This window comes from Cydia fagiglandana, chromosome 10 (assembly GCF_963556715.1).
Source record: "Cydia fagiglandana chromosome 10, ilCydFagi1.1, whole genome shotgun sequence".
Lineage (NCBI taxonomy): Eukaryota > Metazoa > Arthropoda > Insecta > Lepidoptera > Tortricidae > Cydia > Cydia fagiglandana.
Window position 1 is genome coordinate 12769918 of NC_085941.1, and position 23493 is coordinate 12793410.

Genomic DNA, 23493 nt, shown 5'->3' on the forward strand with positions numbered 1-23493 from the left:
TTTCCTCCCTTAAAAAAAAAAAAAAAGTTACGACGTCTACGACTAGAACTACGACCCTCATGGCTCCTCTTCACGATGGGCCAACGCCGGCCACTCCAAGGGATGCGTTAGAGGGAGCAAGTGATATTGCTATCTCATTCTACCGCATGGCTGCGTCCCTTGGAGTGGCCGGCGTTGGCCCATCCTGTAGAGGAGCCATTATACAGAAGCGAAATGCTAGTAGAAAAGTGGGTGGTTTTACCTCCTTTTCTACATAGTGTACCATCTACAATAATCTTTCATCGGCCCCCATGGAAGTCGGTTTTTTTTTCTTAAAAATTATATTTAGTATTGTTACTTATTTCGTGTTTTAATTAATAATATTAGCGTTTTCACACTGAGATTATATATCGGTATCTAGCGGGGGTCCTTTAAATTAATTACAGTTCAAAATTTTCTAAGACATCGAGGCACAAGGTCCACCGTGACGAACAAGAAGTTTTGGGAGTACTTACACAACTTAACAAATGATTAACTTGTACCGAAACAGTTTCGAAGTTAATTCAACTGCATAATCATAATTATTTTACGAAAGTGACTAGGCAAGTAAATAGTTATTTTACTTCGCCAATGTTACGTTGGTAGGGTTAATATAATTTTGTATCTTTGTATCTACTTTCTATCTAAAAATACTGTCGAATGCAATTTTTATAAGTAAGTGACATAATCCGTACAAATTGTAAAAGAAAGCTAATAAAATTTTACTTGTAAATGTACGGCAGAGTAAGTATTTGTACTGACTCGATACTGGTATCGATGTTTGTTTTCTCAAAAATGTAGCTGTGCACACAAAACTAAGTTCAAACAACGACTAATTTATTGAACATATTAATAATAGGCAATACCCAATTAATTCGTCATTCGCAAAAAGAAATATTCAAAGGCTGTGCATTAGAAGTTCCCTTTCCGCTTACAAACGGCATTCTCGAGGGGATTCATTTCGACACAGCTTTTGGCAATCGAGCTCTGTTCACGACGAGCCAATTTCACACAACAATACTTGGCCCACGTTGTCAAAGCCTCCCCTGGAATCACCTTGGGACGGGATTGCTTTTGTACTTTGCATTACTGTTACCTAAGTGTTGTATACAATCATATAAATTCCGTGTAGGTGAAACATACAGTACCTACCTAATATTAACAGTTGTTCAAATTCAGTGACTAAATTGATGCGAAGTAATCTTTACAATTCGTTTCATAAAATATAACTGTCAGAGTATCACCGTGGTATCACCGCATTCGCGTCGATTTGGCTTAAGCCGGTCAGAAATAGATCAAATGTCGTAAGAACGAGAACCACGGGCTCGGACGACGAGTTCGAGTCCGATTTCGGCCAGTAACTTTGAAGTATGAAATGTCATCTGCTCAAATGGATGTTGCAAAGCATAACCTGTAGCCGCCCGGGGACCTATAAAATGGTCTTCCATTTCACTGAAATTTGAATTTATTTTGTGAAATCAAAAAAATCTAAAATCTGTAAGAAAAAAAGTTATACTCAAGTACAGAAGAGAGATTAAATCACAATATGCCCGTATATCGGGATCGGCAGCAAATCGGAATTGTGTTACTGACTACAAGGAAGGCGGGTGCGCGTATAAATTAGATTCAGAGGATTTCGATTTCACGGTGAAATTCACATAACAAGTAACTGGCACTCTAAATTTAATTATACGGCCACTGTTTTATCTAATTAACTCGCACAATTTGATTTTCTTGTGAAATAAGGCGTTATATTTAGTTAGGTAGGTACCTAATAGGCGAGGTAGGCGAGTAAAGTAAAGTAGCGAGTAGGTATTTAGTTTTCTATCTATAGGTTTTGTATTTTTTGCCAATTTCAACGAAACGTTTTCAACTAAAAGGTACAACATTGTCGCTTGTCGATAAGGTAGATTTAAGATTTACGGCTCGATTCGGAAAATGAATTAAATTTCTACTAGACCTCAACAAGTTACGATATGGATAATTGTATTTGTAAAATAGATATGTCAAATTTGACGTTTCCGCGATTCTGGAGGTCCTCTTGAACGATTTCGACAAGTTATCCAAGTCACATCTAGTCGATATCGAATGTAGGTCTAGTTGATCTCTAAATCGTCTCTAGATCTTTTGATTATCTCGAAATCTGAATAGGCCTGTTAGGCTATATGAAAATGGCACAATTACAGGACAAACCACACTTCACAAACACCTATTAACATCCTACATCGGTCAACTAAGTTAACGGAAAATTTTGGTATGTACTCATTAAAAAAATTACCTTTATGTAGGTATGTACCTATATTTTGAGTAGTTCCTATTTACAATATTTTATTATAAACCAGTTTGTGAATGATTCGTTAACATGGTTGTAATCGCCTTGCATAGCGACCCTGACTTAACGTAATGTTATTTAATTTGGGTTGTTTTTTAAATAAGTAGCTATAGGTATTGTAGGAGCACTATAGACCTAAATTAAATACAACAAGCTAAATTAAATACCATAATTGTAAAAAGATGACGAAAAAAACCGCTTTCGTAATACTATAAAATAGCTACCTATTTAATCTCGTACACCAATATATATATGTCGGGAATTGTGGGCGTATCATACTATCTGCAGCACATCAGAACCTTCAATCGTGGATGACGAGGGTCTTCAATGAAATACTATGTTCAACTTACAATCTTTACTGCACAAGACTCATTACAAATCACAGCACGCGATACGTTTCTTATCTTAAGCAAACCAGTGGATTAGACCCAGCAACCGCCAAAGACATCGTCTTCTCCCCTCCGTCCTCATCGTGTTCTTTCTGAAGATTGATTGACAGCATAACTTCAATTGTTCTCGACTTCAATTGTTTTAAAAGCGCACTCTATGGCGTCTTGGCGGAACTGCGTCGAACGCCACTCAGGTGTACGTAACACCCTAGTTTGCTCTATTTGTCAAGGTTTGCATGATAAAACGCCTCTTTAAGGCGACAGATGGCACATTTCAGCCACTCTCCGACATATATATATATATATATAAAGAACGTCAATACATATTAATAAGGTCGCGTACCTTTGAGTTCCCTAGGGTAACTTATAACCCAGTCCACGTATATTGTAAAAATATATTCTTAATCTGTCTCTACCTTTAATCTCCCATTTTTTTTGTAAAGCTGTTTCTGTAATGACTGGAAGTACATTCGCGAGATTACGCGCGGGATAAACGTTAATGGATTTTATTGCGGTCTCCCATCGTTTGCCTTCCACGAAGTATCGTAATCTGATGAATATAAATTCTTTGTTGATTCCGGTTTTAAATGTTAATGTCACCAAATCGTACACGAAAAACATCACAATATATTTTATTTAAAATACGTACAGTAGATCTGCACAGGTGAAATAAATTATTAATAAATGTGTGTATTGTTTTCCTATATATATATTTACTTGCAAATATGTGCTTAAAATACGATGAATGTGCTTTAACAATATCTACAACAATTATTACAACAAAGAGTTGCTCGTAAATAATGTGAACTATTTTTTGCTCAAGTTTAAGACGAAATCATGAAACCATTAATAGCCTGTACTTAGTGTAAATATAATATGTACCAGCAATTTATGTAAATATATAGAAAGGTATTTCTTTTCCGTAGCCAGATATAATTTCGATAAGAGTATCTAATTAGCAAAGATTTCCACGTTTTACTTACTTAGCAGAATTGATATTAATAGCTCTTTACTAGTTTCAATCAGCGACCGGAAACGGAAGCACTAAGCGGCAGGCCAAATCATGAATGGAGAGAGGAAAACCACCATTTCCCGGCTGACCTTCCGCCTCTTTCAAGTCCCACGTTAAACGCAACGGGAAGAAATACAGAGGGCGTACCTCGAACGACGTTCGCCATGTTGCCTCTCGGTCGCACTTGTAAATTCGTACATAAGTGTGACAGGGAGGCAACACGACGAACGTGGTTCGCGGTAGGCCCTCTGTTTGAAGGCCTCAGAGAAATGGCGGCCGGTTTCATTTGCAGATGGATCCCTTTTCCGTTAATCAGGACATTTCTCCAGCGGATCTGGCAACCCGACGCGAAATGTGTAATCAACTGATCAATCAATTCATTGATCTGCTGATCATAAACCAGAGACGGCGTATGAATAGAAGAATAACGAGGAATAACTAACTAGCTAACAAAGATTTTATTCATCACTCTGAAACCTTTTAGCCTCTAAGAATGCACTGTGAATCAGCTCAACAGCAAATTGCTTTTTTTGATATTAGCTTTAGGGAAATAAATGCTCAGTAGGCGTTTACAAAAAGAAAACAGGCTTATTGGGAACCTCCATTGTGCTGAAAGTTTATTCGACCGCCCACGGCTGGTTAATTAATCTTCACAGGTTTGAGCCAACAGGAGTGGTCGTTTCTCCATATAAACGTACTCGACTGTTTCCTCTGTGGGTTTTGATGCTAGAGCAATGATTTTTTCAACACAGATTAATATTGTCAATATCTGTGTCGCACAGTTTTGCTTTTTTGATATTTTTGTTTATTAAGGCGCTAGAGCCCTTCAATAATGGCCAAAATGGCCTAATTGACTATGCCGCAATGAGAGGCGTAGTATTCAAACCTGATATCAACTAGCCAAAAAAAACAAAACGCTCCGACACAGATAATTTCATAATCATTTAGATTTCCACGTTTGGTTAGGATTGGTTAAGTTTTGGAGGAGGAAACAGTCGAGTACGAAACCTTGATTTTTGAGATTTTTACGCAGGATTTTTCGCCTTGTCCTTATCGCACTAGTTTTAGGAGTCGCTTCCGTTAGCAAGACGGGTATATTTACCTAAAATATTTAAAACTCCGCTCTTGTTTCGTATAACATTACTAGCTTTTAAAAGCTTTCATATTTATTTACTTATTTAACTAGGAAGTAGGATGAGACATATTTGCCTGCTTTTTTAGCGTAATCTTAGAAAACCTATTTCAATTACATAAATCCGATATAAGTAGGTGAGATAGCCTTGTCGGGGTTAATCTTTCAGTGGATGTCAACGGCGGGAAATAAATCTTTTCACCGCCATTAGTTTCACACACGCCGTCCGGGCCGTCCCGAGACATTGTTGTAATAAAATATCGTTTACTGTATTCGGGAACTGACATCCTTATTCCCTGAGGCGAGTGCTTGAGACCTTCATTTTGACACGGACTTGTGGAAATAAAGCGGGAATCTATTAACAACTTATTTTTAACTTTAAGCTGGTCCCCATTGTGTAATTACAACATATATGAGGAATGAGATAGGTATGAGAATATAAAGCAGAAACGTGCTTAGGTCATGTGAAGGAAGTAGCACAATATGAGTGATAAAGTAAGTTTTTAGGCTTGGTAATTATTTTACTGTACATATGGTTCTATTATCCCGCACTAGTGCGTAAAATAGCACTTTTCGTGCGTATGTCAAAAGTTTAACGGGCCATATGTACTGTAAAACGTTGTACGACACACGTGCGAATAGGTAATTCGCAACTCGTGTCGTTTTATTTATCGCCACTCGTTTCGAATTCCCTCTTTTCCGCACTTGTATCGTAAATAACTATTATCTACGTGAACCTCAAAAGGGCTACTTTACTGGCATTGCTAATAATAAGTAGGTATATTTGAATATTTGATGATCTCATTTTAGTCTTTTCACTTCTTATTAGGTACGTCATAGTTGGGATACTTAAGGGGCCCACTGATTAACAGGCCGCCGGACGGTATCGGCCTGACAGTTGTTCGGAACTGTCAAAATTTTATTCTAACTGACAGGCCGATACCGTTCGGCGGACTGTTAATCAGTGGGCCCCTTTAGATAAAACTTTACGCTTAGAGATGCGACGTCATTGACAATGTAATTGAACGTTTTTACGACACCGAGAACACTTAAATACATTTTAACTTAACACAAAATCCTAATAAATAATTTATCACGAAAATAAAAGAAAAAGGTGTGATAAATGAAGGCAAGGAACTTGAGACGACTGCCTAAAGGCCAATTTGGACCCGGGATCTTTACCCTAACAGGCTTAAGTGCTATTATGTGTGAAATATCTGGCCGTACACCATCCCTTTTCAAGTTGAAACTGCGTTTTCTAATATTGGGAAAGTGATAAATGTATTTATTGTTTTCAGGGTAATAAATGTTATCTTATCCTTCTTAATGTTAATCGATATTCAGTTTTTTTACTCTTTATTATAAAATTCTCAAAAGAATAACATTTCAAACTCAAATACTTGTTTAGCGAATAGACCACAAGGGCACTTTGACACGTCAAAATACATTTTAGATACAAGCAATAAAAATTAATCATCAACAATTTTATTATAAAATACAATTACAAATAGCATCCTTGGTACAATGCCTCAAGGGCCTATTTTAGATTTAAGCTAGTTATTATTTTCTTTTAGTAATACCACTGTATATATATATTTTAATACAGTTGCTCAAAAAGTGCTACTTTACGTAGCTGTTTAGCGTGCGGAAAGTTGGTTATCTCGAACTAGTGCTTTTTACTTTTCCAATTTTTTTAAATTTATACTTGTTCCAATTCACGACTACTTATTGATGAGTGTTAATATTAGTTTCCTTTAAACGTCGTAATCAGCATAAAAACCTACCGTTAATGTAAGAATACGAAAAATGTTACATATTTCATATTTAATTACTTATCTCTTCATCATTATAACACGTTTATTTTTTAATATTCAATATTGAAAATTCCGTTCTCAATAAGTTGACTGAATGGAACGGAATAGCTGTCAAACGCCCATAGATATAATATACTTAAAGACGACGTCTAACCGAGCTGTCACTGTTACCACTTTTGTTTAGTGTACGATTAACAATGTTTTTCTTATTTTTTCGCAACTGTATTAAAAAACGTCGTTCGATGCACGTGCGGAAATGTCATTCTTCACTCGTCCCGGGTCTTGCCACTCGCCTGCGGCTCGTGGCAAGATATCTCGGTACTCGTGAAGTAATGACATACCTTCCGCACTAGCATCGAAATGTAGGTACTATTTTTGTATATAAATGATTTTCCTAGATTACAAATATCAATTCAATCAAATCAGAAAATCCACTCAAAAATATTAGTACAGTCATTAAAGATTTTGACCCGTGAATAATTAGTTCTTGGATTTTTTTTCGTAGGTCCCTCGGGGGGGTCACTGGGAGTGTAAATTCAAAAAGTAGGCTTAATCAGGCTCCTGCGTATATTCAAAAAATGGTTTTTTTCCAAAAAAACGGTTTTTCTTCAATAACTCGGCCATTTTTGATTTTACAGTAAAACCGTAAGGACAATAACTGTAGAAAATTTGATTCTCTACAAGTTAGTCCAGTCATTATATCCAAAAAACCAACCCTTCCCGTGAATAATCAGTTCTTGGATTTTTTTTTGTACGTCCCTCGGGGGAATCACTGGGAGTGTAAATTCAAAAAGTAGACTGAATCAGGGTCCTGTGTATATTCCAAAAACGGTTTTTCTTGAATAACTCGGTCATTTTTGATTTTACAGTAACATATAGTACAGTATAAACCCATGTAAGTTTAAGCAGGCCGGTCTCCAGAAACACTAAGCTTCCGTTCACGAGCATGACGTCTTCTTAAAAATTATTATTCTGGAACCATGATAGCTATTTATCCTTATCGAAATTGTTTGCACAAATCTACCAGAGATTACAGGAAAACAAATTTTCATTATAAAGTATAAACGCATTTCTCTATTGCGTCGTGGGTTATTTTTGTCATGGAAAACAAAAAAGACTGTGTCGTAATTCGAGGAATATATCAGTTACGTGTTTTGTATATGTAGCATTTTTCGATAAATGTTGTTGTACATATGTAGATAGATATACTTCTCACGATGCTACGATAGATATCCCTACCTTTTTGAAGGTTTACTATACAATTTTCATCGTATGAAAGTGTGAATAATAAACCGAGTGTCGTCTGAAACATGCTTGCAAAAGGCTTTCAAAGTAAATAGCAATAAAGATACCCGCATAAATATCTATGCATAAATAATGCTCATATTTATTCCTTTCATTCTTTTGAATCCGTCCATAAAGGCGTATTTAGGCTTTTATTCAAATGGTCCACTTTGTGTTTTATTATTAGTATAATGTAAAGACGGTGCTTTACTTGCCGAAAATAATTTTGAATTTCCTTTTATATAAAGTAATGCTTTGAAACAAATTTACGATAAAAACAACCCTAAACATTATAGGTAGGTACAGTTAGCTGATACCATATTGTACATGGCTGACTGTACCTTTGTTTAAGGGCGTAATACAGTAAGTCGAATAAAACGCGCTTATGTACATACACATGACAAACTACAATTAAAGGAGCTACTTACGATATGTGTTATTCAACAATTTTATGCGACATAGATGTCATATATATGCATAAATATTTACTTCACATCGTGAGAAAACCGACAGTCTTAAAACGGCCTAATTCATACTTTACGAGTAAGATACCTACGTCAAAAATTTGCTAAAGTTAAGACATGGATGGGATAATCAGTAGGTATCAAAAGTGACGTTTCTTCAAACAAAAACATCAATAATTTGACACGGACAATTCTCCTATACATATCGTATCTTATGCAAATTTTTGACGTATGTACCTTAAAGTCAGAATAAGGCCGTTACTCAAGTCGTACCACAAACACAATATTGCCACATTTACGCCACTTCTTTACAGTATCCAACTCCAACAGTCTATTGTGTTACAACCAATACCGTAAAACGGGGTGAGTAGGTTTCGCGGGGAGAGTTGGGTTATGAATGGGGAGAGAAGGTTTGAGAGGGGGTGAGAAGGGATTTTAAGGCTACTGCTACAAAAATAATGTATTCCAATTTAAAATGGGGCTATAGTAATACGCATAATAAAAAAAAATCGATCCAACAATCTTCCAAAATCACCTTTGTATGAAAAACCCTCTCTCCCCAAATACGAGGCACTACGGGGTGAGGCGGGTTTTCCTCTTTATCGTCAAAGTATAAACAGTTCAGACGTTTGTATTTTAGTTTGTATTTTACTACAAAAAAAAGTAGTAAAATACAAACTAAAATACAAACGTCCAAACCACTTATTATAGACACCATTCAGTTTTCACATGTAAAAATAACATTTTATCGAGGTTTGAAAGTCAAATTTCACCCAACTCACCCCATTTTACGGTACATACCGCAAATTATGTTATAGGGAGAATAAAATAGTCTTTGGCATATTGTAAGATAGGAAAAGATATCCTTCAAGGACGACATGTGTAAAGAAAATTACTTACACACATGTTTTTTCACCGTCCCTTGCGAGTTGCGAACGAGGTACATGAGTCCTAAACCAACAATATGGTTTCAGTTCTGGTTATTTCATTATCTAGTTTAAAAACGTAACAAGTACATATTTGTAACGGGTGTTTATGCTCTGATTATTATGTTTTACACATAATGTATGTAGTTATGATATATATTTTGAACTAATTACACGCGGAGTCTCCAAAACTCTCGCTGTAGCATTTAAGAGCTTGAAAATTAATTTCAACTCGTAAAGCGCAAACTTGTCTCTTCAACGTGTTCTGTGTATCCGTAGTATACTACAAAATACTGTGTTTAGTGTGTTACAAGCAAAGTTTTGTACCGAAAATCTCATCATCTTAATTAATTAACTAAATGTCTACATAATAAGTATGTTTATTGAATCTGTAGTGTTATTAATTCAAAAGCCGTAGAGGTGGCTTTTGAATTACTCGTTTGGCCCAAAACCTGTAAAAATCAGAGGTCTAAAAATCCTTACTCATCATAGTCATTACTGTAATTAAAATCGTGCCTTGGCATAACCGAACTCAGTACAACGAGGCTCTCAGCCGGCCCTTTAGTGTTAAGTAAATTAAATTACCTCGAAATAAATGAGATAGTCGTCGCGTTTTGTTGATAGCAAATATTTACGCGATATAATTTGGGCATTGGATGCAATTCTATTGAAGCATCAATCGCGTTATATCTATTCTATTCTATTCTATTCTATTCTATTCTATTCTATACCGATTCTGCGTCCATCACGGGCATCGGCCGTCGCTTGGTCAGTAAGTTTATATTTACCTTTAGATTACAATACGGTTGGCAAAATAATTAGCAATCTTAAAGATTTTCTCTAGGGACTTCATCGATTTGAATCCAGATTTTTTGTCATTTAATCGATATTTATTCTATAGAGTAAATGACAAAAAATCAGGATTAGGTCTTTAGATTAGGCACAATCATAGGTCTAAAATGCACTTTAAAATGTATAACAATTTATGCACAATACGGACTAGCAAGCGCAGCGTAGGACGTCCACCCACAAGATGGACACGCGACCCTGTTAAGGTCGCCGGAAGACGCTGGATGCGGGTCGCTACCAACCGGCACGTATGGAGGTCCAAGGGCCTATGGCCTAAGGCCTATGTTCAGCAGTGGACGTCTTATGGCTGAGATGATGATGATGATGATGATGCGCAATAGCTAAAATTGAGTAGGGCCTAAAATTTGACAATTGATCCAGAGACTGGCAATTTTCGTAAAGAAAACTATAAGTTTAAAAGTTTTGCACAAATTGTTAACAAATTATATAAGTATCGACATCAAAATAAGTTATAAAAAAATCAATAACAAAATATTTCTTTTCGAAATTTAATGTACAAAACCGTGTTTAATTTTTTTTTAATACATATAACATTTAGTATATATACCGTCGACTATATCAGTACCTAATTTGTTTACTTACTCACTGAAAGTAAAACTTTAACTAGTCACATTATTTTCCCGAGACTATCTCAGTTTCGGCACGTTCTAAACCAAGTCACCCAGCGGAACAAATGTGGAGGAAAACTGTTACAGCAAATGATATATGTACGTAATTAATCTTTACTCGAGTACTATCAGTAGCCATTGTTACTAGATATATGCTGCCCAACCCGCTCGTGAATCATTTAAAAACTAGTGTAAAAACGAGTGCAAAATTCTCATCTCTGGATGCGGGCCAAGCGGTCAACACCACGAACTCAGCTCATAAAACAAGTTTTTTCAGTGGACTTCTTAAACCAGCATCGGTTTTGTTATGATACTATCTATAAAATAATGACTGCTACTGGACATAGGCATGAGAACTATAATAGGGTCAAACAGATCACTGTGTTACGTTCTTTCTTGTGGACATACACAAAGTTAAGAGCTATAAAGATTAATTTTCTTATTTAACCCTTATCCACGTAAAAAGGTCCTCCTTTTAATAATAATAATAATAAATAAGCCCGCAGGGCAGCTTGTGGCGAGCTGTTGGGGAGTAACGACCCCACGGACCCGAGTGCTCCCGAGAGTCGGTCAGGGTCTCCGTCTCCGGCGTGTCTTCGTCGGTCGGAGTGGACCCCAAGGGGACCCGCAGGACTCTCAGCTCTGGCTCGCCTTCATTGGCCGTCCAGAGAGGAGTCGCTAGAGCTATATGCTCCAGGGGTGGAAGTGTTAAAGGGCATAACGCCGCGAGTAACTTCGGAGAAAGCGCAGCACCACCTCTCGACACCCCTGAGCCGCTCACGCCGGTGTTGCACCTGGCCGTCTTTACGATGGCGCATCAGGTGCCCATCTAACGAGTGGCGAGTCACCACCTGTCTCGATAACTTGTGTAAGCAATGTTATGGCAGGTGTCCGGACTTCTTTGCAATAGCCCAGTCTTTTTTCCACCCAAACTTAAACCATAGACCAGTATTCTGACCATATTCTTTACAATAGCTTCCAATGCCTGCTGAAACCGGTTCACGGGTATTTATTGATGTACCCGTGAATGGGTTCCAGCAGGCGTTCTACATGACATCAAATCTCTCCAAACGGCCTCTACGTGTTGGATCCATATCCCCACGCACGCCTTATAAATGACCGGGCTCGAAAGACCCGAGAGTTTTAAAACGGAGATACAAATAATAATAAATAATAATAATAAATATTTTAGGACATTCTTACACAGATTGACTAAGTCCCACAGTAAGCTCAAGAAGGCTTGTGTTGTGGGTACTCAGACAACGATATATATAATATACAAATACATACTTAAATACATAGAAAACACCCATGACTCAGGAACAAATATCTGTATCATCATACAAATAAATGCCCTTACTGGGATTCGAACCCAGGACCATCGGCTTCGCAGGCAGGGTCACTACCCACTAGGCCAGACCGGTCGTCAATTTATTTACAGAACTATGATAAAATCATTACTTACATGCCCACAAGCTGTTAACTATTGCCCACAGGAGAGAAAACTAGCGTGTTCGCGCGAACTGTACATTTTTCTCCATAAGAAAATTAACCTTTATAGCCCTTAACTTTGTGTATGTCCACAGGAAAGAACGTAACACAGTGATCTGTTTGACCCAATAATTTAAATTGTTTTTTTTAACCTCTTTTTGATTTCAGGCAATCGATCGAGGTCTATAAAGGTGACAGTCCATTTCCAACGACAGCTGCATTACTGTTCATTAGGGTGGGTCACTCGTGTATGGAGAAAAAAAAAGTATTAGTTATTCTTCGGGCACAGTTATAAAAAGTTGCGTAATAATGCCAATAAACAGTATTTCAAATTATTCTGTAATATTGTTGTGACCATACAAAATATAATATTGTTATATTTTGTATGGTCCGCGGAGTATATTTATGTATCGTCTCTTTATTTAAACTTTAGCTAATAAGTTATACCATTTTTAGCTCGAAATAGCATGGTAAAGGTTCAGAGCCAATAAATACATAAAAAAGTACTCAAAAAGAAACATGTTTTTTTCATAATGCCCATACATTTAACAAAAACTTTGACTAAAATCCGGAGGCAGTAAAATTAAAGCTAAAAATAAAATAAAAATACCTGCAATAATTAGATACCAAATGGCATCTTTTTTTAACTGTGCCCTCTCTCTCTCTTCGCCTAGCCTTATCCCATCATTTGGGGTCGGCTCTCCTAGTCCTTCTTCGCCAGGACGCTCTGTCCTGGGTTGTCTCAGATGTGACATTTGCATCTTTCATGTCTTTATTTATGGTGGATATCCATGTTTGGCGGGGTCTTCCTCTTCCTCTTTTTGGCGCCGGAAACAGTTCAAGTACTTGTCGGGTCATGTGCTCGGGTGGGCGACGCATTACATGCCCGTACCATCTAAGTCGACCTTCCACTAGCTTCTCTTGGATTGGTTTTACCCTGAAGCTACCACGGATGAGGGTATTTCGGATGCGATCTAACAGCGTTACACCTCCAGCCCAGCGCAACATCCTCATTTCAGCGGCATGTAGTCTATCCTCTTGTTGTTTTTTGAGGGGCCAGCACTCGGCGCCATACGTTAGAGCTGGTCGTACGGCGGTTTTATAAACTTTGCTTTTAATGTGTACCGGCATTCTCTTGTCGCACAGTACTCCTGTTAGCTCTTTCCATTTCAGCCATCCCGTGTTAATTCGTTGAGTTATGTCTGTGTCAACAGTTGCGTCGGTGGTGATGACTGAGCCTAGATATTTGAAACAGTCGACCCTATTCAGGGGTGTGCCTTCAAGACTAACGGTGTTACTGTTGCTTTTGCCGCTGAAATTGCAGTGTACGTATTCGGTCTTTTGTTTGCTGATTCGCAACCCGGCTTCCTCTAGCGCGACTCTCCATTGCTCCAGTATTCGCTGTAGGTCTTCCGCATTTTCGCTGACGAGTACTATATCGTCAGCGTAAAGCAGATCCCAGGGGGGCGGCCGTTGCAACTTCGCGGTTAGATGGTTCATTACTAGATTAAAGAGCAAGGGACTCAGCGCTGAGCCCTGGTGAACACCGACCTTAACTTCGAATTCATCACTTACACCGGCCGGGCAACGTACTCTTGTTGTCACGCCCTTGTACATGTCTTTGACAACGCTGATGTAATATTCTGGTACGTTATGTGCTCGTAATGCCTGCCAAATTAAGTCTCTTGGAACTCGGTCGAAGGCTTTCTCTAGGTCGATGAACACCATATGTAGATCAGTCCTTCTGTCCCGGTACTTTTCCATTAAGATTCCCCCCCCAGATAACTGTGCCCCCTATAAAATAAAATAAAAGTAAAAATGACCCACCCTACTGTTCATTTTACTATGGAAATTGACAATGACAGCGACGCGTTCAGTACTGGTAGTGCAGCTGCGGTTAGAAATGGAATGTTACCATAACGTGTCACATTGTCTTACATAGACTGCCGAGTCAAGCGTACATAAGACTCTCTCAATTAAATATCAAATTGCTGCTATCCCGAACAATGCTCTTAATATAAAATATACATTTTTCTGTTTTGCAATATCGCTATTGGTACCTATTATTTTTAGTTAGAGAACTTGGGTCTGAGCGAAGCGAAGGTGAGGTATGATCATCCAAACATGTTTGCCAATCATAACTGAAAGTTCAATCAAGTTAAAGCAGCCTGTGGCTTGTCTGTACAGTGTTCTAATGGTAACAATAATATTTTCTGAAGATTAGAATTTCAAATATAAAATAATTACACACCTTTTTACTTACAAACCTCATAGAGTCATAGCAATGCTATTTTTAAAAAGAAAACTCTTTTGTTGTCAAATATCATATCAATATGGGTGAAGAAGATACTTATTTCATAATTTAGAACCATTTTGCTCATGATAGGTTTTGCTCATAATTAAGTAACAAAACTAACAAACGTATTTCTTCAAGCATCGGCATTGTTCAGCGGATGCAAATTGTATTATTTTTCTGAGGTAAACCGTTTCAGCCTCCAAACAATTCAACTCAGACACGGGTCTGCACTAGCCTTTGAGCCGACATTTTTATTGGAATTGGTTTAAAATCTTGTTCCGATTTTGCTCGTGTCAAAAGCGTGCCTGCACGTGGGATATTATAAAAGCTTTTATTTAGAATTAAAATGTCGAGACGTCCGACACTACCATTGTTACAAAAATTTTAAACTCCACTGGAATACAATTTTATCGCATTCAAGTAAAACAGTCTTCTCAATCCGATAAATTAGCCGCTGATCGTGTTATACCTCTAATACCTCTACTTCAAATTTTGTGGTTACCTTTTTCTTTCGTTTATTGAGGTGTGCAATAAAGAAACTGTATTGTATTAATTGTATTCGTTTTCAAAATAGGGAACCAATAAGTAGCCTTTTATTTTTTCCTGTTTGCATAAATATCTACACTGTATTACTTATATTAATTTTACAATGCCGATTCCGACAATTTGTAAGTATTCGATGATTCTACAATAAGCAATCACGAACGTAATACTAATAACACAATATTGTAGTTATTACTTATTACCAAATAATATAAGGTTTCGTATTATCTAACGACCTTCTAACATTATATTTTTATGGGCAAGCACTCTGAAACAACAAATGTGGGTTAAAACGATTTCAGAGCCTGATTCTGATCTAAGAACTTGTTACGGTTTCGATCTTATTGTCCGATTCGAACTTTATGATACGTCAATTAATAGATCTAGAAACGATATGGATTAGATATGTCAGTGTCAAATGTGACGTTTCTTAAAAAAAAACCGTAATTTTTTTAAACTGACACATCAAATCAATCACGTGTCTTGGTAAAGGTAGTATCAAAACCAGTTTGGAACCCTAACAAATTGTTAAATTAGAATTGTCTTCCTAATCGACATATACGTGATTTGGCATTACAGCGGAAAAATCCCTGCAAATAGCATGCGATAAAAGCGTGTCGATTGTTATGTTAGGTTCGGTACGGCCGTTTTTGATGTACCCTTTTAGTAATAACTGCGTTTGATCCGCCATGCTTTTATCTGTTCCGAAAAGCTTCAAACGTATACGTAAAAAAACGTATGTTTAGAAAGATAACATATTTTTGCTTTTACTGGCGAATTCTGATACACCCTGGTTGCTAGCTTCTAATAGTTATAAAATATACTTAGGTACTTGCCTTTTGAATATATCCTGAAATATCATCATTACGTATAGTATGCATAAAATATCGGAAAAAAATGTTACCAATAAATAAATCATCTTAGCCTGTTTATTTATAAATAGGAATTTGCTATTTTACAAACAAATTATTGCAGTGGCAACATTTTTTGGAATCTAATTGCGATTTGCAGTATATAAATATTTCAAGTGACGCTTTCGATCTTTAACACGTATGTAGCTATGTCAAATAATATGTAGGTATTTACTTACTTATGCACTTAGATCAGAATCACAAGTGAAGGTAGAAATCATCTGATCCAAAACAATTTCTTCCCGAAGCCGCAAAAATCTAGTACCTAGGGATCTAGGTAAAACACACACAAGAGGGATTTGACTTATCCTAGAGACGCTGTTTTCGTTGAATTTCGATTGCACTCCGATGTTTCGGAAGCTCTCTGCCCCGCCACCGGTCGAACGCAAATCGATGTGTTCCCTGAATGCACGGTTCACCGATGCATTACCCTATCTTACTAAAGACAGAATGTGTAGGAATCTTGAACAAATACCAGGTTTACGTACTTTTTTAAACATTATTTTTATAAGAACAGGTAAAAAGGTAATAGACATTATACAGGGTCAAATATTTATTCTGCAAAATAGGTAAAATGCGTAGATTTCAATTTCGTTTTCATCATTTTATTGCCTTTGAAAACAATTTTTGTAAGTAAGTTTCTTTAGAGTCAAGAAATGTTTCTTTTATTTCGCTGTATACAGCATCTTGACATTTGAGCAAAGTCCGCCGGTTTCCGACTAAGTACCCTTTTGAAGTCACATGTTACCACTCTGGCTGGCAGGTAGCCAAAGCTCACTGGAGATGTACGAGAAACATTGTATACGTATACGAAGATGTTACGTTTCGCAGCCTCAAATACCTGTTGAAATATTGACAATACAACATTTAAAGAAAGCTACATAACAATGGACCTATTTATATATAACATATACACATACAACAGTCGCTATCAGGTACGTTACTTAGTCTGCAATATTGGCTTATTTTCATTTTTACCTAATGACTTTGATTAAGTACAACTCAAAACTTCAATGTGTGTAAATTCCCTTATATCAAAAATATCTTTTGACTTACCTATACGAAAGCTCTTATGCAAAACTAAACTACCTACACATGCTCGACATAATTCCAGTCGTGTGTTGATAGCTCATAAATTCAGTAGCTACATACGAGTGTAAGATAGTGTTAAAGCGCTAAGTATGAATTTACATGTTCATTAAATAGGAGACCATTTGCATCTCCTAGAGTGGCGTGTAACTCAACGCAACTCAATTTCCTTGTACTCAAACGTTTTCCCACCCCACTAGGGTGGGAGGGCGGTCTTATTTCCGCATTATAAAGCACTTACGTTTCTAACAAGTATTAATGTACGTGTTGCTGATTTCAGGTCCTTAACCTTGTAGGATCTCATGTCATGTCATATATTGCAAAAAATTAATGTCATAATTATGTAAAATTTAATAAATAAATTTATATTGCATAGTGTTTGAATCAGTAGAAATCCTGATGTGATTTGACAGGCTAGAATACCTAATTATATTATCATTGGTGCAATTAGATGAGATGAGAATATTGAATTGAATAGAATGAGAATATTGGACACAATTAGGTATACAGGTGTATAGTGGCCACTTTATGCATCAAATAGGCCTGCTTCTTGTATGAAACGATTTAATATGTAATGTAGGCATACATTAACATATTAAGTTAAAGTGTATTTCAGTTCACTATTACACCAAAATGGCACAACAGTTTCACCGACTGGCTGTTAAATGCTTTCAAATTGCGGGCCCGTTCCTATCTTAAATAATTCCCCCGAAAGCACTTAGTTGTAATGCGGGCTATCTGCGACCAGCCGTGGCATTGCGATCTTCGACGTGCAATTACTACGAGTATTGAAATTGTAGGTGCTCGCGGTATTTGGGAGTTGGGGGAGACGGGGCTGAATTGCGAGAATATCGAGGTCCAAAACGTGAGATATTAAGCAAATATTTGATGTAACGTAATGTAGAACAGTGTGGTTAGGCTTCCCTGAAGATTGAATGATGTTGAAAATAATTGTATAATTGTATAACATATGTTTTGCTGTCGTAAAACATGGGTATATTTTTCAGGGAGACATGGCTAAAATCAGTCTTAAGTATTGTTAGGGCTCTTTTTAGGGTTCCGTACCCAAAAGGTAAAACGGGACCCTATTACTTCGCTGTCCGTCCGTCCGTCCGTCTGTCACCAGGCTGTATCTCACGAACCGTGATAGCTAGACAGTTGAAATTTTCACAGATGACGTATTTCTGTTGCCGCTATGACAACAAATACTAAAAACAGAATAAAATAAAGATTTAACTAAATGGGGCTTCCATATAACAAACGTGATTTTTGACCAAAGTTAAGCAACGTCGGGCGTGGTCAGTACTTGGATGGGTGACCGTTTTTTTTTTCATTATGGTACGGAACCCTTCGTGCGCGAGTCCGGCTCGCACTTGCCCGGTTTTTTTGTAAAATGACAGAAATTCTGTTATGACTCTAATTCAAACATTCGTAACATAAATCATCAGATTTGGTTGTTTCCATCGAGTTGCAAACATGTCTCGAACCGCATAACTCGCACGAATGAAGAGCAATTGTTTTATGGCTTTTGTTCAAAAAGGAATCTCAAGATCTTTTCGAGTGTCGGAAGCTTTTTCCGATTCAATATCTAGCCAGTCGTGGCGTTGGCGTTGCTTTGATCGTTCAATCAAAGTCTTTGGTATAAAATATGAATTCGTTGTTTCATATTCATAATATACACATAAGTAGGTAATATACAGGACTACGCTCGTGTAATCATTAAGGGTAAGAGTATTTTATGTGTTTGTACCTACTCGTTTTTATTACAGGTAAAAAAATACATGCTCAAGAAATGTTTATCTGATATTGTCATTTTTTAAAATTACAAATTCTTTCCTTTTATGTTTATTAATGTTAAATTGGTTATATTTAAATTACACTCTTGACTTTATTTAATGTTATACTTTTACGTTTTGATCTTCCATATAATGGCAAATTCTTTCCTTTATTTAATTATTATTTTATTTTGTTTTAAATATATCGACATTGTATTTTAGATACGAATTTCTTTAATGTTATGCTTCTACTGTATGTAGGTATTCAAACACAATTGAAATTATTTATGAATAAATGACTTGTACTCATTGAATAACGTACTTTCGGTATCAGTTCGGAATGGTTCGGATTAATCAACCTTACCGATAATAACCTTTACTTATAGTAGAAGTATATAGTTAAGCGGAAATACGTTTTAATAATAAACAAAATGTATAAGTCTTAAGTATTACATTTTGTTTATTATTAAAACGTCATCATCATCATCTCAGCCATAAGACGTCCACTGCCAAACATAGGCCTCCCCCTTCGTCATTTCGAAGAAAAATCCATGTTATCTAGTAATTAATGAATGATTTGAAGAGTAGCTACCAAAATCCCCCAGCGCTCAATTTCCTGGAATCTTGGCGAAACACAATTTAGATTATTATGCTGGCCAATTTTAATTCCTAGTTCTTAGAATAAGTATGTAATTCTGACAGCTTGCCAAGAGCGAGCGAGTTGAGCGATAAAGTGAACCAGCACGGGAACACAGGCTTCAGTTCTGGGTGTCTGTTCACATTACGGTCCCAATAAACAGGAACAAATATTAAAGTAAAAGCAAGCGTACTTACATATCTACTCAAAAGAAAATCAAGGATCCTTATAGGATCACTTTGTTGTCCGTCCGTTTGATCCTTTATTTTATTACACACTCGCTATTTATTAACATGAAGAAACAATATTAGTTTACTGCGCCACAGTACTTACCTATTGTATCGTATTTGATACTGACGAATGACCGTATTAGATTGAGATACGTGTATGTGTGGGAATATCTGAGTGCAGTTTCTGTTACCCAAGTGTAAAATTCGATAGCGTAACGTGACGTACATACGCGTTTACGTTCATTGTCATAATTTATGGGATTTTGTGTTTACAAAACGTCCCTCGTGGAGAGCTGTTCAAAATCCCATACAAAAAAAGACCGTTCGCCACGCTATCGAATGAAATTTACACTAGGGGTTCTGTACGCATAGTAACTCGACAGTTACCAACATACGTATGTAACTGTAGAGTAACGTACGTACCTACGTAATCTACGTATTCGCCTGGCTTAAATCGTACTTCCGATAGCCTAGTTTTGTACTTCATTATATCTGAATAATCAGAATATATTTCCGTTCATGCAATCTATTTGTCAACCACTTGTTAGCATTTGACTTAGGTATGTATGTACCTACCTAAGTTGTACATCAGTTTGGTGACAATGCAAACAAAATATTGTTTACGCGCAAGCGATAGTTAAGCGAAGCGATATATCTTATGGCAGGACTAAAAATTTATCAATGATTTTCTATCCACAATGAACAACCATCCTGCACGAAATTTAATCAAATACCACAAAAATTGAATTTCCGTATCCAATAATTGAATTTTATTATTTGACCTCAAGCACGTTCGTGATACGAATACTTAAGTAACTAGGTAGGGATTCTATCTTCGTCTAAAAGACAGAGAGCTACATCTAAAATCATCAATGCCCTTGCTAAAGAACCAAAAGAACCATCTTAAACCTAAAACTAATTTGTTACTTGAATCTTTGTAGAACTATTTGCCATATAAGGTAAAAGTACGCTCCACCGAACGCTCAATATCCGTCCGTATTACCGAATTTCTTCTATTTTAGGCTGTAAGTCGATTATTTACAGCTGATATTTACTTGCGTATTTTTTTTCCACGAGTTAAATACCTATCTCTTCCACTATGCCTCAGAGTCGGCCAATTTGTCCCGCAGTTGGGACGTGGCAACTGATCGAAACGGATCGTTGCTGCCGATTGCCACTTTGTATGGGCAACCTTAAAGAAATCGGTAAGAAGTTGCGTATATTTCTTAAGGTCATAAAACCTTTTAAATTTATTTCTGTGTTTCAAAGTATGGTTTTTCAGTGTGACTACTTAATTAGTTTGTGTATTTTACTCAATTTAATTAATTTAGTGCAGTCATATTATCAGTAATTAAGCTTAATGTGAGTTTGGTGATGAGTACACCGACAATTTGATTGGAAGGTATTATCGAACAGCGTCCGGAATCAGGGAAAGCGTATGTTTATGAAATTATTTTTTTAATGGTTGATTACGAACTATTTAGATTAACTACCTAATTTCACAAATAACTTAATGTATTTGTAATTTTATGAGCAATTGCCGAACAACAATAACCTATATATATTATTATAAAACTGCGTTTGAAATGATCATGTTTTACGACTTTTTGGCATCAAAATAAGGTTTTTGGCAAGACTATTATCAAACAATAATTTTAGATATTTTACGTCAGTATTAGCAAGAACTTTACACATGTACGGTTTTGTAATGGATTCAAGTATTAAATTTAATGATAGATTTGTAGTTATACCACATTGATTACGATTTAACTACTATTTCCAAAATCCGTTCGCGAAATAGGTTCCACATATTTTCCATGTTTCGTTCACCGAACGGCCGTTCGGTAAATGGTACCCATGGTCTCTGCTACCGAACTCATGTTTGCGTTGGCCATGTTTCTATTCGACGTTCATGAGAATATAATCCTTATTACGATAACGGCTAGGTCGATATTTATATGTTTATTTTTTGTGACCATTATTTCAATGCCAGCGCTTTTCAAACTTTAGACATACTTATTGGACGCCTGATAATAGTCTTGGAATGTGGACAAAAAAACTGAATAGGATAATAAAAATAATGAAGCAATAATATTTTATACAGGGTGGTCCGAACCTAGATGTCCAAAAATTTTTTTTAGATTCCTCTCGTCGTGGGCGATTGTGATTTTTTAAACTTTTATCTTTTGTTATGAAATTCCGGGGTTCCCATACAGGGTGGCTAAAAATTAACTACATTCCCATTCCCAGGGAGGTTTTGGGATTATACTGAGCAACTTTTACTATGGGACCAACTCCGAAATCGTGAAAAAAAATTTACCCTTCCATAGAAAATGGACGAGCCAAAATTTATGAAACAGCCAAATTTTTTTAAACACATGCGTACATGTTTTATAATTGTTGCGTACCTTACTTACTGACTTATTTTTCAAAAGTATTTTTCAATAAAAAAGACACGTCAAGATCGCTTACCATCTTTATAATGCTAAAAAAACGAAGCATAGTAGGGATTTAATAGTGAACTACTGAAGTTTGAGCACCACTCAACACCATATTTTCATACAATTATTTCCTAGTTCGGTAATGCGGGCTCCCTATTCGGTATAATGTGCAAATCACGTTTCTTAGTTCGGTAAACGGTACAAACAAGGAAATTGGAAGAAATGACTTTAAAAATGTTTTTAATACACGTCCAATCATTTCAGTAATTTATAGGTATGTTTAAATGAGGACAAATTTATCTATGTTTCTATTTTAGTATTGAACATATTCGTAAGAAAATATCAGAACTAATAAAAAAATTAAACGTAAGTTTAGGGCTTAAGCATTCGGTGAAGCGTACATTTACCTTACAGGGTGGAAAGATAAGTCGGGCCCTGTAGGGAAACTGCCTTAAATCCTTAAGCTAGCTCATTTTAGTTAAAGGACACAATCCTTTATTTTTAAAAAGAAACAAAACTGCATTCAAGGTATTTTTCTTTTTTTCTTTAATTTGGCTTGTCTATAAAAATCTTAAGTACTAAATATTCGATTTTATGGATATTTTGTACGACAGACGAGTGTAAGACCTAATGTTCCATGGAGAAATGTTATCATTAACATGAACTGTATCGACTAGTAGAATAAAATTACGAGTTTTTATTTATTGGAATTTTTAGTCGGTTCGAGTCCCGGGCGAGGCAAGCGAGTTTTAGAAAATCTTTGAATGTAGTTTTGCTTCTTTTTAAAAATAAAGGAATGTCTCCTTTAAGTAAAATGAGCCAGCTTAAGGATTTAAGGTAGTTTCCCTCCAGGGCCCGACTTACCTTTCCACCCTGTATACCCTTCTCAAGAATTAATCACTTCAAATTCTGCTCAAATTTTGAGGCAAGTAAGTTGATACCTATTAAGTATGAAAAATTATTCTGCAGCTAAACACTTTGCAACACAGGCAATACATGCATTGTAAATTTTTTGGAATACGAAGTATTTATAATAAATGACTCTGTTTAATGAAAGCGTGTAGAGACTAGAAAATGGCGGCAAATTAAAAAAAACAGCTTATTGCAACACATAGGGCGATAAAATAATAAAGATGGCTTTTTGCATTATGCGAATTAAGTTATTATTTGTCTGTAAGGTCTTCATGACTAAGCCAATAAATTGTATGCCCCTTACATGCCAGATATGTAT